This window comes from Conger conger, chromosome 11 (genome assembly GCF_963514075.1).
Source record: "Conger conger chromosome 11, fConCon1.1, whole genome shotgun sequence".
Classification (NCBI taxonomy): Eukaryota; Metazoa; Chordata; class Actinopteri; order Anguilliformes; family Congridae; genus Conger; species Conger conger.
This window is the reverse complement of record NC_083770.1, coordinates 2,478,812-2,493,200: the sequence shown is the minus strand read 5'-3', so window position 1 is coordinate 2,493,200 and position 14,389 is coordinate 2,478,812. Positions and strand designations below refer to the sequence as shown.

The 14,389-nt window shown below is 45.9% G+C and overlaps 1 protein-coding gene across 1 annotated transcript in view; it reads left to right on the top strand.

The window, feature by feature from the left end:
- The first annotated feature begins 809 nt into the window (after window positions 1-809).
- LOC133140112 (bone morphogenetic protein receptor type-1B) overlaps window positions 810-14,389 on the top strand; it is a 141,210-nt gene continuing 127,630 nt past the window's right edge. The window contains exon 1 of the mRNA XM_061259692.1: window positions 810-860. The gene's annotated coding sequence lies outside the window, so the exon portion shown is untranslated. The remainder of the gene's footprint in view (window positions 861-14,389) is intronic.

The following is a 14,389-nucleotide window of genomic DNA, read 5'->3' as shown; positions in this document are numbered from 1 at the left end:
TAGCCAATTGTACCTCGCCTGATTCAATTGGAGGTAGTCGTATTAGATGTACCGCCCGTACCCCGTCCCTCGGCGGCCCGAATGAGAGCGACACGCCTTCTTCAAGCCGTCTCGTCTCGTGCCCGTTACCGTGATTCCGAGGTGCCCGAGGTGCTTATTGTGCGGCGATCTAATAACCCTGCCAAGTCCCTCCCTCTGGAGCAGCGAGCCAATTATTGCTGCCCCACGTGAGCCGGCCAAACTTGGCTTTTGGCAGGACCGAGAATCGAACCCCGGTCCCCGGTGTGCAACTGCAGCAAACTGCAACCGCAAGTCTGCTGCGTCTTAGCCTGTTGCGCCACCGCGGCTCCCCTCCTCTGCTCTCTCTCAATCCTCTGCTCTCTCTCCTCTCCTCTCTCTCTCCTCTGCTCTCTCTCCTCTCCTCTCTCTCTTCTGCTCTCTCTCTCCTCCTCTCTCTCTCCTCTCCTCTCTCTCCTCTCCTCTGCTCTCTCCTCTGCTCTCTCTCACTCCTCTGCTCTCTCTCCTCTCTCTCTCCTCTCCTCTGCTCTCTCCTCTGCTCTCTCTCTCTCCTCTCCTCTCTCTCCTCTGCTCTCTCCTCTGCTCTCTCTCTCCTCTGCTCTCTCCTCTGCTCTCTCTCTCCTCTACTCTCTCTCAATCCTCTGCTCTCTCTCTTCTCCTCTCTCTCTCCTCTGCTCTCTCTCTCCTCTCCTCTGCTCTCTCCTCTGCTCTCTCTCTCCTCTGCTCTCTCTCTCCTTCCTGTTCACCGCCTCCTCCTCCATGTCTGTGCAGGGAGCCCGAGGGGGAGGTTTTGATATCCAACAGCTAGGATGGCGAGTGAATCGAATCTTCTCTTCTGGAAGGTGAGTCTAGTTTTAAACAACGTTCATTTCTCACATTTGTCTATTATAAGCAAGGGTGTAATATACGGTGGGGTTAAGGGGTTTAGCTTCAACCCTCCAGTTATAAAAAAACAGGACAAATATGATATATCATGATGATGGAAAAAATAATAATAATTACAATTATAATCAAATTATATTATACTAACGATTTTCACAGCTGTTATAAAAAAATAATAATAAAATCTTCCAGGGGGAGGCATGCCTTCAGACCTCCCTAGAGGGTGGCAGTGTTCAGGGTCAATGCATCTCAACCCCTCTTAATATTCAGACTAAAGTTACATCCTTGATGTGAAGTATGCTCAGATGTGATGAATGTCATCGCTCTGTCCTGGTAAAAGTTGCAGGTAGGGATGAGGGACAGGTTGAAGTTCTCTCTCACAGCTTGAGTGTTCTCACGGAATCTTCTGGTCTCCTTGGGAATGATTCAGCTACCGTATATATCGACGTAATCTTACATTCAAACACATTGGGAGACCTAAACAACCAGATTGTTGTCACAATGTTTAAACTGTCTCAGTGCCCACCAGACTGCTTTACGTGCAGTGCCTATTGCCACAGCACATTGGTCTAGTTTTGGAGCGGTGCCTTTCGTGTCCTGTGCACTTTAATCGCATAGCCGATCTCCGTTGTCCAATCATTTATCATCACGGCTGGGCTAATGTGTAAATGCACTGGCGTGGTGCATGTTGAGCGAGCGGCCCAGGTCTTCCGGCGTCTTCTGGAAGGCCATTATTGGATTTCCGCCGTGCGCTCGCTGCAGAGGCTCGGGGGTCTGTTTAGCGTCGAGAGCTCGTCGGTGGCTGAATGACGGCCGACTTCCGAGAAGCCCCATCGCCTGACGGGCCGGGGCATCGATCGCCCTCAGTATTAAACCACATTACGGCTAATGGGACCCAGCCCCCCGTCCGCAGGAGGCTGCCGGAACAGCGGGAACGGGGTGTGGAGAGAGGGCGAGGTGAGGAGAGAGAGGCGTGTGATGAAACAGGATTGGTGGTAGCGCTCAGAGAGAGAGGCGTGTGATGAAACAGGATTGGTGGTAGCGCTCAGAGAGAGAGGCGTGTGATGAAACAGGATTGGTGGTAGCGCTCAGAGAGAGAGGCGTGTGATGAAACAGGATTGGTGGTAGCGCTCAGAGAGAGAGGCGTGTGATGAAACAGGATTGGTGGTAGCGCTCGGAGAGAGAGGCGTGTGATGAAACAGGATTGGTGGTAGCGCTCGGAGAGAGAGGCGTGTGATGAAACAGGATTGGTGGTAGCGCTCGGAGAGAGAGGCGTGTGATGAAACAGGATTGGTGGTAGCGCTCGGAGAGAGAGGCGTGTGATGAAACAGGATTGGTGGTAGCGCTCGGAGAGAGAGGCGTGTGATGAAACAGGATTGGTGGTAGTGCTCTGAGAGAGGCGTGTGATGAAACAGGATTGGTGGTAGCGCTCGGAGAGAGAGGCGTGTGATGAAACAGGATTGGTGGTAGCGCTCGGAGAGAGAGGCGTGTGATGAAACAGGATTGGTGGTAGCGCTCGGAGAGAGAGGCGTGTGATGAAACAGGATTGGTGGTAGCGCTCGGAGAGGCGTGTGATGAAACAGGATTGGTGGTAGCGCTCGGAGAGGCGTGTGATGAAACAGGATTGGTGGTAGCGCTCGGAGAGAGAGGCATGTGATGAAACAGGATTGGTGGTAGCGCTCGGAGAGAGAGGCGTGTGATGAAACAGGATTGGTGGTAGCGCTCGGAGAGGCGCCCCAGAGGAACCGGCTGCTCTGCAGATGTCAGTCACTTCCTGCGCCCGCGGCGCTTGTGGATTCCCCCCAGCGGACAAACCTGCAGAGAGATAACTGGAAGAGGAAATGGAGGGCCCCCCTCACTGACCTCGCAGAGGAAGTGACCTCGCTCATCGGAGGTCAGAGGTCACCTGGAATGCGAGAGGAGCAGTCTGCTAATGTTGAGAAGCAGACAGCAAGTATCCATGTAAATCTATATGTATATACACGCACACGCGTGCATGTGCACACGCGCGGACACACACACACGCACACCCACATTTTTTTCTTTAAATGAAAAACAGATGAACAGGTTCTTGAAGTATGTTTTCCTCCTATTCAGGTCGTCTAATATTTGAAGTCACTGTTCACAGACATGTACTTTCAAAATGTAAAGAAACTCAAAACAAATGAACCTCGTATCTGCTCATATGCATGCTAAACAAAACAAAAAGTTGAAATGTGAGTCACTTCTCAAAATGCTCTTTGGCTTATACGACTCCTTACAATTAGCATCTGGCATGTTTAAGCCTGTCCTGTTCTGTGAGGCAAATGACTGTTAATGTATTAACATGCAACTCAATAAGAACACATTAGAGCACTAATTGTAAAATGATTGGCCTTACACCTTATATTCCCTCTAGTCAGCAAAACTGGTTTGAGGAGGAAATTTACTAAATAAATCTACTATTGAGATTTCTATTCTAAAATTTCCTCTGCATCTTCAAAATCGTGAGCAGAATTGCAGAGTGAATTGCCAAATACAGTGGGCCCAGAATGATACCCTGAATAAAAATAGATGAAAAAGGCTGCATATAATAAACAACATGGGCAATGATCTACAGTCCCCCCCAAAAGTATTGGAACAGCAAGGTCAATTCCTTTGTTTTTGAGGAAAATATATGTGCATGAGAATTTCAGCTTTTATTTCCTGGTATTTTTATTTAGATTTGTTTAACAACTTAGCACATATCACCTTTTGTATCAGACCACCCAATTTTTAAGTGAGCAAAAATATTGCAACATGTGACTGGCAGGTGTTTCTTGTTGCCCAGATGTGTCGTATAAGATTGATTGGTTAAACAATAAATAGTTCTGAATGTCTACTCTTGGTTTTAGCCTTGGGTTTTGCCTGTGAAGACTGCATTTGTGTTAGAAAAGATAAACCAACATGAAGACCAGAGAGCTGTCTTTGGGAGAAATGCAAGCCATTTTGCGGCTTAGAAAAGAAGGTAAATCGATCAGAGTCATTGTATAAGCATTGGGGACAGCTTGTACAACAATTTGGAGTGTCCTGAAAAAGAAAGAAACTGCTGGCGTACTGAGCGACAGACATTGAACAGGTCAACCATAGAAAACAATAGCAGTTGATGACAGGAAAGTTGTGAGAGCTGTTAAGGAAAACCCCAAAACATCAGTCAGTGACGTCACAAACAATCTCCACAAGGCAGGGGTGAAGGTATCTCAATCAACCGTTTGAAGAAGACTTAGAGAGCAGCAATATAGAGGCTATGCCACAAGGCCAACCACTCATCAGTAGTAAAAATGGAAGGTGAGATTACAATTAGCAAAGCACAGAGATGAGCCACAAAAGTTCAGGAACAAAGTTTTATGGACTGATGAAACCAAGATTAACTTGGTCTCAAAACATACACGCTCGGAGGAGGAAGTGTCATGGCTTGGGCTTGCATGGCTGCTTGTGGAGTGGGCTCTGTAACCTTCATTGATGATGTAACTCATGATGGTGGCAGCAGGATGCATTCAGGAGCATGCTCCCTGCCGACCAGCATGGGAAGAGTTGTCAGTTCAGTTGTGATTGACAGATGGTCACTGACCATCACAAGTCTAGTAATCGGTACAAAAATATGCATGAGCAGTTAAACTTAGCACTGTAAGGGCAATACTAAAAAAGTGTAAAACATGGAATTGTTCCAAACTTGCCAGGAAGAGGTTGCAAGTGCATATTATCCCCACGGACGGCAAGGAAGATCTTTTTTTATTTGAAAAAAGTTCATTCTATTAAATCATTAAGAAAGCATTTACGCATTTTGGAAAATAAAGCTTATGTATTTTAATTTACAGCACTTTTTGTGCATATTTATTAAGGGTGCCAGTAATTCTGGAGCCAACTGTAACAGCTCCCCCTCTGGTCTATCAGGGATGTGCAGGCGGCAGCTGCAGAGCTGTGGCTGCAGGGCTCAGCATATGGATGGCAGAGTGGCTGCTGGAAGTTGGAGGAAAAGACTGATGGTGGGCCCTGTTGGCTAGCGTCTGCCCTCTCCAGCCATCGGAGGACTCTGCAGTGATAGGACAGGTCTTAAGCTGTTCTTTTTGCCCCTCAGAAATGAGGATATAATAATACCAATAAATAATAGTTTTAGTTACAGACTAAAAGGTATAGAAATATATGCTGTTTTAGCTTTTTTTTGTTTTAGCTGGTGGCGCTGTTGCTGTGCAGATGCCATTCACTTCCTCCACGAGCGGCGCTTCTTTCTATCCCACAGTGCACCCCTGTGCTGCTTCAGTTTGGTCTGGGTGTGTGTAGCGGGTGAATAGTCTGTTGTGAAGTGCACTTTGAGTTTGTGGCTTTTGAGTGTACAGTTTGTGCGATCCGTCATTCCCAGCACATCACCGCGGCTCTCCCAGGGCACAACCGTATCCGAGAGCCCAGATCAGCTCCCGCCTCCCCGCTCCACGTATTGGCAGTTACATCATGGCTCCCGCTGTATTTTCGAATTCCCGCGAATAACCGCGCCACCTACTCGCCTTACAACCTCGAAGCGGGAGAGAGAGAGGCAGGTTTTGTGAAAATTCCCTTTGGCAGAGATAGTCTTGTCTCTTTAGTCTGTAAACTTATGATTGGTCGAAATGAGTAGGTGATTGAGAGCATATGGCAGTTCCAGCTGCTGTTCGGTTGCTGAATCCTTGCTCTGATCACTACTTACATCCACCCTGTGCCATTCCCTGGTGACTGCATTCTAGTACCCTTAAACCAGCACATATCTTTGTGCCAAGGAAGGCATACCCTGCCAAAAGCCTCATAGCAGCCGTGGAACCGTATGTGCTCAGCTGCTCAATGTACACAGCTGCTTAATGTACTCTTAATTGTGGGAACATTCGAAGACTGGTGATGAAATGTAACCCTACTCCTAGAAGTAAGCGAGATGTACAGTTCTTAAAACTACTCTTAACTTGCCATGTATGTAGGAGACCTTGTGGGGTCTTCCCATTAAGAAGTCTGTGACAGTTTGGCTGAAAGAACACATTTGCTGTTGTTATCGGTTGTTGCTGAGCTAATTTCAAAACAAATAATAAGCAACATGTCATTGAGAGAGGTTGGAGGAGAATGGCCAGCCGGGATCAACCTGACAGGAAGGTGACAGTAACACAAATAACTGCACATTACAACAGTGGTATGCAGTGGATGCAACGTGTCAAACCTCTAAGTGGATACACTACAGCAGTCTAAAAATAAGTTTAATAAAAAGATTCTGTGAATAAAATGTGGCTCTCACAGTAGAGAATGAAAGTCATTAAGACTTTTATGGGGCCATCTCCATTTGTCATTCGTAGAGCCTTCAAGCAGACAGGCCTTTGCATGGTCTCACATATAGAGACCATGGTTCATTATCTCAACCCACCCAATGGATATGCAAGCTGTTTTTGTACAAATAGCCAACTTCTGCATTGATATGTGGATGAAGACTCAATAAAAAGGGATTCCATGTCATGTATACACATGGCTTTTAATTTAGACTGAAATTCAAGCTTGTTATTATTTAAATCTATTCTAGTGTGATTCTTAGGGAAATGAACAGGTGCTTTATACAAAGGGCCCCTGGTGATGTCATCCCTTTACAGTACAATGAATCCCAGCCAGCACGATTCAGCCCCGGTCAGATTTGAAGCTTTCAAACAGCTGCTGGGGGGTGAGAGAGTGAGGCTGACATGTCAGTGCTCCAGATGCTAGGCTTGTTAATCTTGTATAATGCAATACTACACAATGCCAAGATCGAAAGTTAAAATGTCCCAAGTTTTCAACAAGTAATGTACAGAGCTTGTACAGTACATAGTGACTGGCTATATTTATTCAGGAACGTTAATAATATAAATTAATTATCTGCCATATGATCTGAATCAATCAGCATTCATTCAGAAAAAAATGACTGATGTCTATGAATTATCTGTCATTTCCACAGCATATTTAGGATCACTTTCATCTATCATGATGAGAACGATGTTGTTATTCATGTTATTCTATCTCAGAGAACAATGTTTGAATAACTGAATATCCTGTTTAGACACAAACGAGTACAATGCTAGGGATGTGCATGAACGCTAGTAGAGCATATACATTCATTATCTAACCTGCTTAATCCTGGTCAGGGTCACAGTGGGTGCTAGAGCCTGTCCCAGCATACATTGGAGAAGCAGGAATACACCCTGGACAGACCGCTATAGGGTATACACACCATTCACTCACACACTCACAGCTAGGGGCAATTTAGACTCTCTAATGAACCTTACATACTTGTCTTTGGACTGTGGGAGGAAACTGGAGTGGAGCATATAGTGAGTGAGTAAACAAATATCCATCGCAGTGTTTCGTTTTGGATTTGCATCCACACTTGTTTGATCCTTCACATTGTTTTGGTGCAGCAGAGTTGGCGTGAGAGTCAGAATTGTCCTCACCAGTAGTCCATACTAGGCTGCAGGTGGCCAGCAAAGAGGTCTGTGTTCTCTACAGACCTTTGTCAAATACGTTATTGTTTTCGATTCAGAAGCTTTTCAGGACTTCATTGATCTTGTCCGGTGCAATTGAGCCTACCAAGAGGATGAGGTTTGCTGTTTTTGAGAGCATTTCAAAGCTCAGCAAAGCGTAGAAATGTATTTGAATCCAGCACAATTACGCATTTGTCCCAGGGCTGGTTCTCCAGACAGCTTCACCCCCTCACTCCGCTGTGTGAACGGCGCTCTCACCGCCCCACCCTGCTCGCAGAGCGGCCTTCTTGGCGGGAGAAGCCGTTATAAAATGCAAGCTGCTGATTGGCCTCTGACTGGCCTCTGACTGGCCTCTGTCCTAGAACATGACAATGAGGAGCTCAAAACCTGCAACTTGTAGACGTTCACCTGTACATTGTGTCTGCGTGCACAACTGAAATACAAATTTAAACGCTGCCAGATGTTGTGTGCACATGGAATTCACACAAACGCAAGCACACTTGTACTCTCCTATGTACAAGATTTTGCATTGTTCTTGGCTCTCAGCATGGGCTACTGGATGAAAGACTCACCTCCTGGTTTTCAGCAGTTTTTCCACGTAAATAGGAAGCGGGGCTTGGGGGTAGCTAGCAGGGCCTACGGTTAGAGGCTTCTTTAATGCACTCGTAATTAAATGCTGCTGACGTTATGAATTTCTTAGGAATGTGGACTGTTTTTAAAACGCCCTTCCCCCTCTCAAGTTTTAATATGTAATGTAATTGAAACTAATTACAGTGGTTTCCTGCCGTGCCAGATGCTATTTGACCTGTTGAGGGAAGTTCTGATCCAGTCAGTCAAATTTGATTTTGTGTCATTAATGTTTATAATATGTAATATATATATTGTTGGAAGATTTTGTGCCTAACGGGACACATGCATGCGTGCACAGATGCATTCTGGGCCAGCCTGACATGGAGAGCACAGTGACAATGACAAAAGATTGGAGTTGCATTTGCTTCATGGTTGTACTGCTTTATACTTACACTCTTGGCTAAATGTGACCCATTCTATCACAATCAGTCGTAAGTCGTGACAGCCAATTTCACATAAATTGATGTTCATGTAAACATTTTGTATGTTTTAGGAGTGGTGCATTGTTTGGAGGCCTGCTTGTCACCATTCACCAGTCACACACAACTGCATCAGCTGCGTTCGTGGCTGCATGTTAATGTATTTGCTTTCATGGTCTGTATGTCTTAATGTCATGAGTAAATATCGCTTTAAAGGGTTTATACATAAGTTGACAAGTTATAACGCCGGAGTATCGTGAGCCCAGTGTCGGCAGTAGCCCAGCCTCATCTTTGATTCGGTGGCACTCAAAATTAAACTGGACACAAGTCTCTTGTTATGTGGAGGAGATAGATAACTTTGGTATTGTTCTTTCGATTAGTTTCTAAAACTCAAAATACTTATAATCTACTATACAAGAACCTCCCCTGCGACTGTGTATTATACCCTGTGGAATAAATTCCCTCATGCTTCAGTCAACAAAGATATTAGAAAGGTATTAGAAGTTCTCTGTCAAGGTTTTGAAGAACGAACCCGATGATGTCGAAACAAGGGTTGTTCATTATTTTTTATAAAACCATAAAACACTTTTAAAGTCAGTCCCCATGTTGTTCCTGAGTGTGCAGGTTTAAGAGTCAGTTAAGGACTGCTCCAAGCCTTTCTTTCTGGGTTTCGAGTTATCATGTTGCTACCAGAACCTTGTGGGTGAAGTGGCACGTTTGTGCAAGGTGCTGTTCTTCTATAACTTTTTTGCTTGTCTGTAAACATGTCGGGCTTCAATATTATGGCCGGTTAAGGAGAAAAACCCTGAAAAGCACTGAAATAAACAGACAAACAAATAAATAAATAATAGTTCCCACTTAATTCCCGGGAGCATACTGACAGAGGCACCTGTGCAGGCTCACAAACAGAACACAGGATAATGAGAACGCAATCCAGTTACCTCACTCTGCTGCTTGGGCCTCACATGACTCCCTCAGACTTAATTCAATAGCCTGGAAATAATTGTGTTTTTTTTTTTCTTGTTATTTTCACTTTTTTTTTGAAGAGGCTGGATTCGTGCAGATAGTGCTTCAATTTCACATATTTTCCTCCCGTAAAATATGCAGTATTTTTTGCCAGTCCATGCCTGGTCCTGTATTTCCGCATTAGAAATCTGCCATGTGACACCTTGCAGGGAGAGAAATCGTGTCTGGACCACTTAGAGAGACACAATACGCCTGCTATACCTGGAAAGGGAAACTTCATTATCTGCTCCTGATATGGACTCCAGGGTCTGGGTAAACCATGGTGCCTGGATGTCTCTTGGCCCCTAGCTGTCCTGACTTTACCCTGGTTTGCCACAGTAACTGACTGATTACAGGGAGTTGTTGGGGAATTAGCAACCGTTTGCCCCCTTGTCCAGTTGAGCTGCTAAAATGGATGGCTGTCTTTGGCCTTGAAATCTGTAGAGCAACCAGCTTAATACCTCTGAAGTGACTCTGAAATAAAGTTAGCACCACTGAGGCTCGTACAGGTACCGTAAGAGTAAAGGTAGCTCTTCTTAAGCTCAGACACTGGACTATAAACATGTGACAAGCAGAAGGCAGGTGACAACCATTCAATTTCAATTCAACTCAATTGTATTTGTATAGCACTTTTTACAATGCAATATTGTCCCAAAGCTGTTTTACAAAGAGCCCCAGCCTGAGACCTGCCAAGGGTGACAGTGGCAAGGAAAAACTCGCAGCCTAACAGGAAGAAACCTTGAGCAGAACCAAGCTCAGAGGGGGAGCCTATCTGCTTCTGGCAGGCAATGCGTGTGTCAGTAGTGTAATATATAAATACATTTAATTAAATTAATACATGAAATTATAAATTGTACAAATAATAAAGGATGCAGATGACGAATATAGATGATTATCCACAAAGGTCCGTTCTTGGCACAAGGAGGGCAGAAGTGGTAGGTTTGCTGAAGCCGGCAAACATGACACCAAATGCCTCACAGGAAAGCCCAGGGTGTTCAGACTGCTAGTCACAAGTCACAACTGCTAGTCTCAATGATCATAGCGATTGAACAATACAGCCAACTTCAGGAGTAGCTCATTCACAGTTACCCTTTTTTGTCCTGTATTTAGTCTACTGTTTCTCAGGAAAAAAGGAGTGTTTCTCTACATCTTGCCGAATCTCCAAAATGGTGGACGAAATCCTGTGTTGAAAGTCAGACAAGGTAGCTGTGAGAGTGTCCAGAGTATCCCTCGTGTCACAGTAACCGATATCTCTAGGTGAAGGGGAAATTTGACTTCGGTCCAGAGCTGTATGTGAGCGGAAGCTATGCTGCCATTAAATAAAATATGTTATGCAGGTAGATTGAGTGTTGTAGTACTGCATTATGTAGAACACCCTTCAGAAGACACTGCTGTTTTCACACAGTAAACAATACGCACTTACACACACACACACACACACGCACACACATACACACGCTTGCACGTCTCAGAGTAGATGTTACATTGTTTAATCTCAATTAATTGCTGATACACCTCAGCACACTGTATTCAGAATATATACAGTATCCAGTATTTTTCCCCTTTAATTTTCGCAACGTGTGAGATGTTGTGGGCCTGTTGAATTTAATTAGCATTCCTGAACCATTAAGTAAAGAGCTTGCCACCACAAGCCCTGCTATAAACACAAGGGGGGGAAACAAACTCCAGTTTTAAATTATAGAAGACGACATACAGTATAAGTCAAGGCTGTTGGCCTATATGTATATAATTCCTCATTCGTGAAGGCAAACAGAAGATGATTGTGTTGTGGGACGTTTGGAACAATGATACGGTCCCGGTTTGTGTCACGGGAGAAGGGGGATCTGCGTTTGCCTGTCTGAGAGCGTAAATCACACGGCCTGAAGGAATGCCAAGAATCTGTGTGATAAAGTTCTGTCTACATCTCCATCTGATGTGGGATCTTGGCAAAGAGGAGACTTCTCTGTGTGCAGGTATTTGTGAATCTTATATAAACCTATATATATATATACACACTCACTGAGCACTTTATTAGGAACACCTGTACACCTACTTATTCATGGGATTATCTATTATCTAATCATCCAATCATGTGGTTAATGTTTGCGCCATTATCTGCAAACTCTAGAGACTAGTGTGCGTGAAAATCCCAGCAGATCAGCAGTTTCTGAGATACTCAAACCCTGTCTGTCACCAACAATCATTCCACGGTCAAAGTAACTTTTTTTTGTCTGGTGGTTGATGTGAACATTAACTGAAGCTCCTGACCCGTATCTACATGATTGTATGCATTGCACTGCCGCCACACAATTGGCTGATTAGATAATCGCATGAATATGTAGGTGTAATAAAGTAAAAATGTTTGAATAAAGTGCTCGGTGAGTGTATATGCGTATATATGGGTGTGAACATGCTTGTGTGTTGGTGCAAATTCACGTGTCTGCATGTGTGTGCGTGCGCAAAGACACAGGGCCTGACTCACATCTCCCATATGCAGCCTGCTGAAAAAAACTGCTCAGGCTAGGTTTTGAAAAAGCTGGTAGCTGATTGACCAGTTCAGACCGTCTCCCAGCTTGACATGGTTTGACTGGCTCAAGCTATGTTTTGAAATAGTTTGTTTGGTTCACTAGCTATCAGCTCAGACAAGATACCAGCACTAGCTGGTTGACCAGCTCATACCCAGCCAGACCTGTTCATGACCAGCTGGGACATGCTGGTTGACCAGCTCAATTTTCAAGCTGAGTAGGGTTGCGTATTAGTGTCAGTTTCTTTAGTCTGGAAGAGTCACAGATCATCAAACAGATCACCTCACCATGGGACATGAAGATAATCCAGATGGCAAGGTTTGTTGCAGAACAGCCAGTTGGCTGCTTAATATCATAGCAACACGAGGTCCGTGTAACTGATTTATCTGTGCAGACTGACAGTGTTACACGTCTCAGCCGTCCTGCGCACTCGTGTTCGTGGTCTCCACCTCTCCGTGTGGCACGTCTCCACCTCTCCGTGTGGCACGTCTCCACCTCTCCGTGTGGCACGTCTCCACCTCTCCGTGTGGCACGTCTCCACCTCTCCGTGTGGCACGTCTCCACCTCTCCGTGTGGCACGTCTCCACCTCTCTGTGTGGCACGTCTCCACCTCTCCGTGTGGCACGTCTCCACCTCTCCGTGTGGCACGTCTCCACCTCTCCGTGTGGCACGTCTCCAGCTCTCCGTGTGGCACGTCTCCACCTCTCTGTGTGGCACGTCTCCACCTCTCCGTGTGGCACGTCTCCACCTCTCCGTGTGGCACGTCTCCACCTCTCCGTGTGGCTCGTCTCCACCTCTCCGTGTGGCACGTCTCCACCTCTCCGTGTGGCACGTCTCCACCTCTCCGTGTGGCACGTCTCCACCTCTCCGTGTGGCACGTCTCCACCTCTCCGTGTGGCACGTCTCCAGCTCTCCGTGTGGCACGTCTCCACCTCTCCGTGTGGCACGTCTCCACCTCTCCGTGTGGCACGTCTCCACCTCTCCGTGTGGCACGTCTCCACCTCTCCGTGTGGCACGTCTCCACCTCTCCGTGTGGCACGTCTCCAGCTGAGCCCGGCTCTCAGGTTTTACCTGTCTGTCTCTCTCCTATTTTTCACGAGCTCCGCTCACCCACCCATCTCCTGTTGCGTCTTCACCTCTTTCACTCAGATACGCAAGTCTAAATAACCGCATTCACACCCCTGAATTATTCATCCACTGGATCACCTGGATCACCTGGATGACATCCGTGTAAGCGCCCTACAGAATCAGGATCTTAATTTGTCAAACAAGCGACAGGTAAAATCCTGATCAACAGGAAGGGAGAAATGGCGGCAGGAGGAATCCCCCGTGGACGGATTTGGGTTGTAGCTAATACAGTCACTGAGAACGATGGCAGCATGTGACCAGTGCAGTGGAAGAGTGGGAGTAAATTACTTCCCATTTAGTCCCACAATGTGAGCATAAATACAAAAATGAATATACCAAAAAAATATATATATATATCAGTCCCACCAGGATCTCAGGACTGTTTTTGTGATTATTGCAGCCCAGAATGATAGAATTTGCAGCGGCTTTTACCAAAAATTGCCAATGCAACTTGTGACCTTTTGGAGAATTTATAGTCATGGTCCTTGTGTGGTTCAGGCATATTGAACACACAGGCCTAGACTCACAAACACGCATTTCGCATTTAGAATCGTCTGACAAGAGCTCAATGTGCCACCCTCTACCTGATAACGGCTAGACGTCTACCAGGTGTCGCATTATAATGATAATAATATGGTAATGTCCTTTCGCGTGACTTTAATTACATGCAAATCAGGAACAGGGCCGATTTGGCTGCCGCTCCTGCCGCCTGACAGCAAATGCCAACCAGACCGGAAAAACACCCCCATTAAACACTTTCATGCATCGCTAAGAAACGCTGTCTGCATTTCCAGCAGGTTCAGTGGCACGGCAGTGTTTTATGTATATGCCCTGATGTGTGCTGATTACTGCGAGGCAGAGCGCAGCGGAGACGTACAGCCATACCACGGGAGGACCAGGCCCCGTACGAAGCCTGAGGCCGGCCGTGTTTCTGGCGGCTGTCACAGCAGAGAACAGCAGTGCTCTCCTGCTGAGCTCCAGCCCACATTCTCCCCGGCCTCGTGCCCACGTCAAATACATTATGACTCGGAACATCAAAATGTCTGCTGTTCTGCAGCATAATTCTGAGGCAGTTTAGATGTCTATCAAAGTGCTTGTTTAGAAGTGTTCATAAAATGAAAGAATGCAGAATCATGCGTGAAGATGACCTCTTGTCCGAGCCCCACACAATTCACCACAGATTCACAAGTCTCTCAACCTCTGTCCCTGACAACTCTTACTCTTTCTGATGGAGGTACAGGCTTGCCATAATCACCTTTTCTCAATATCCCACTGGGTCAGGGTCACTTGGTCATTTGAGGTTCTG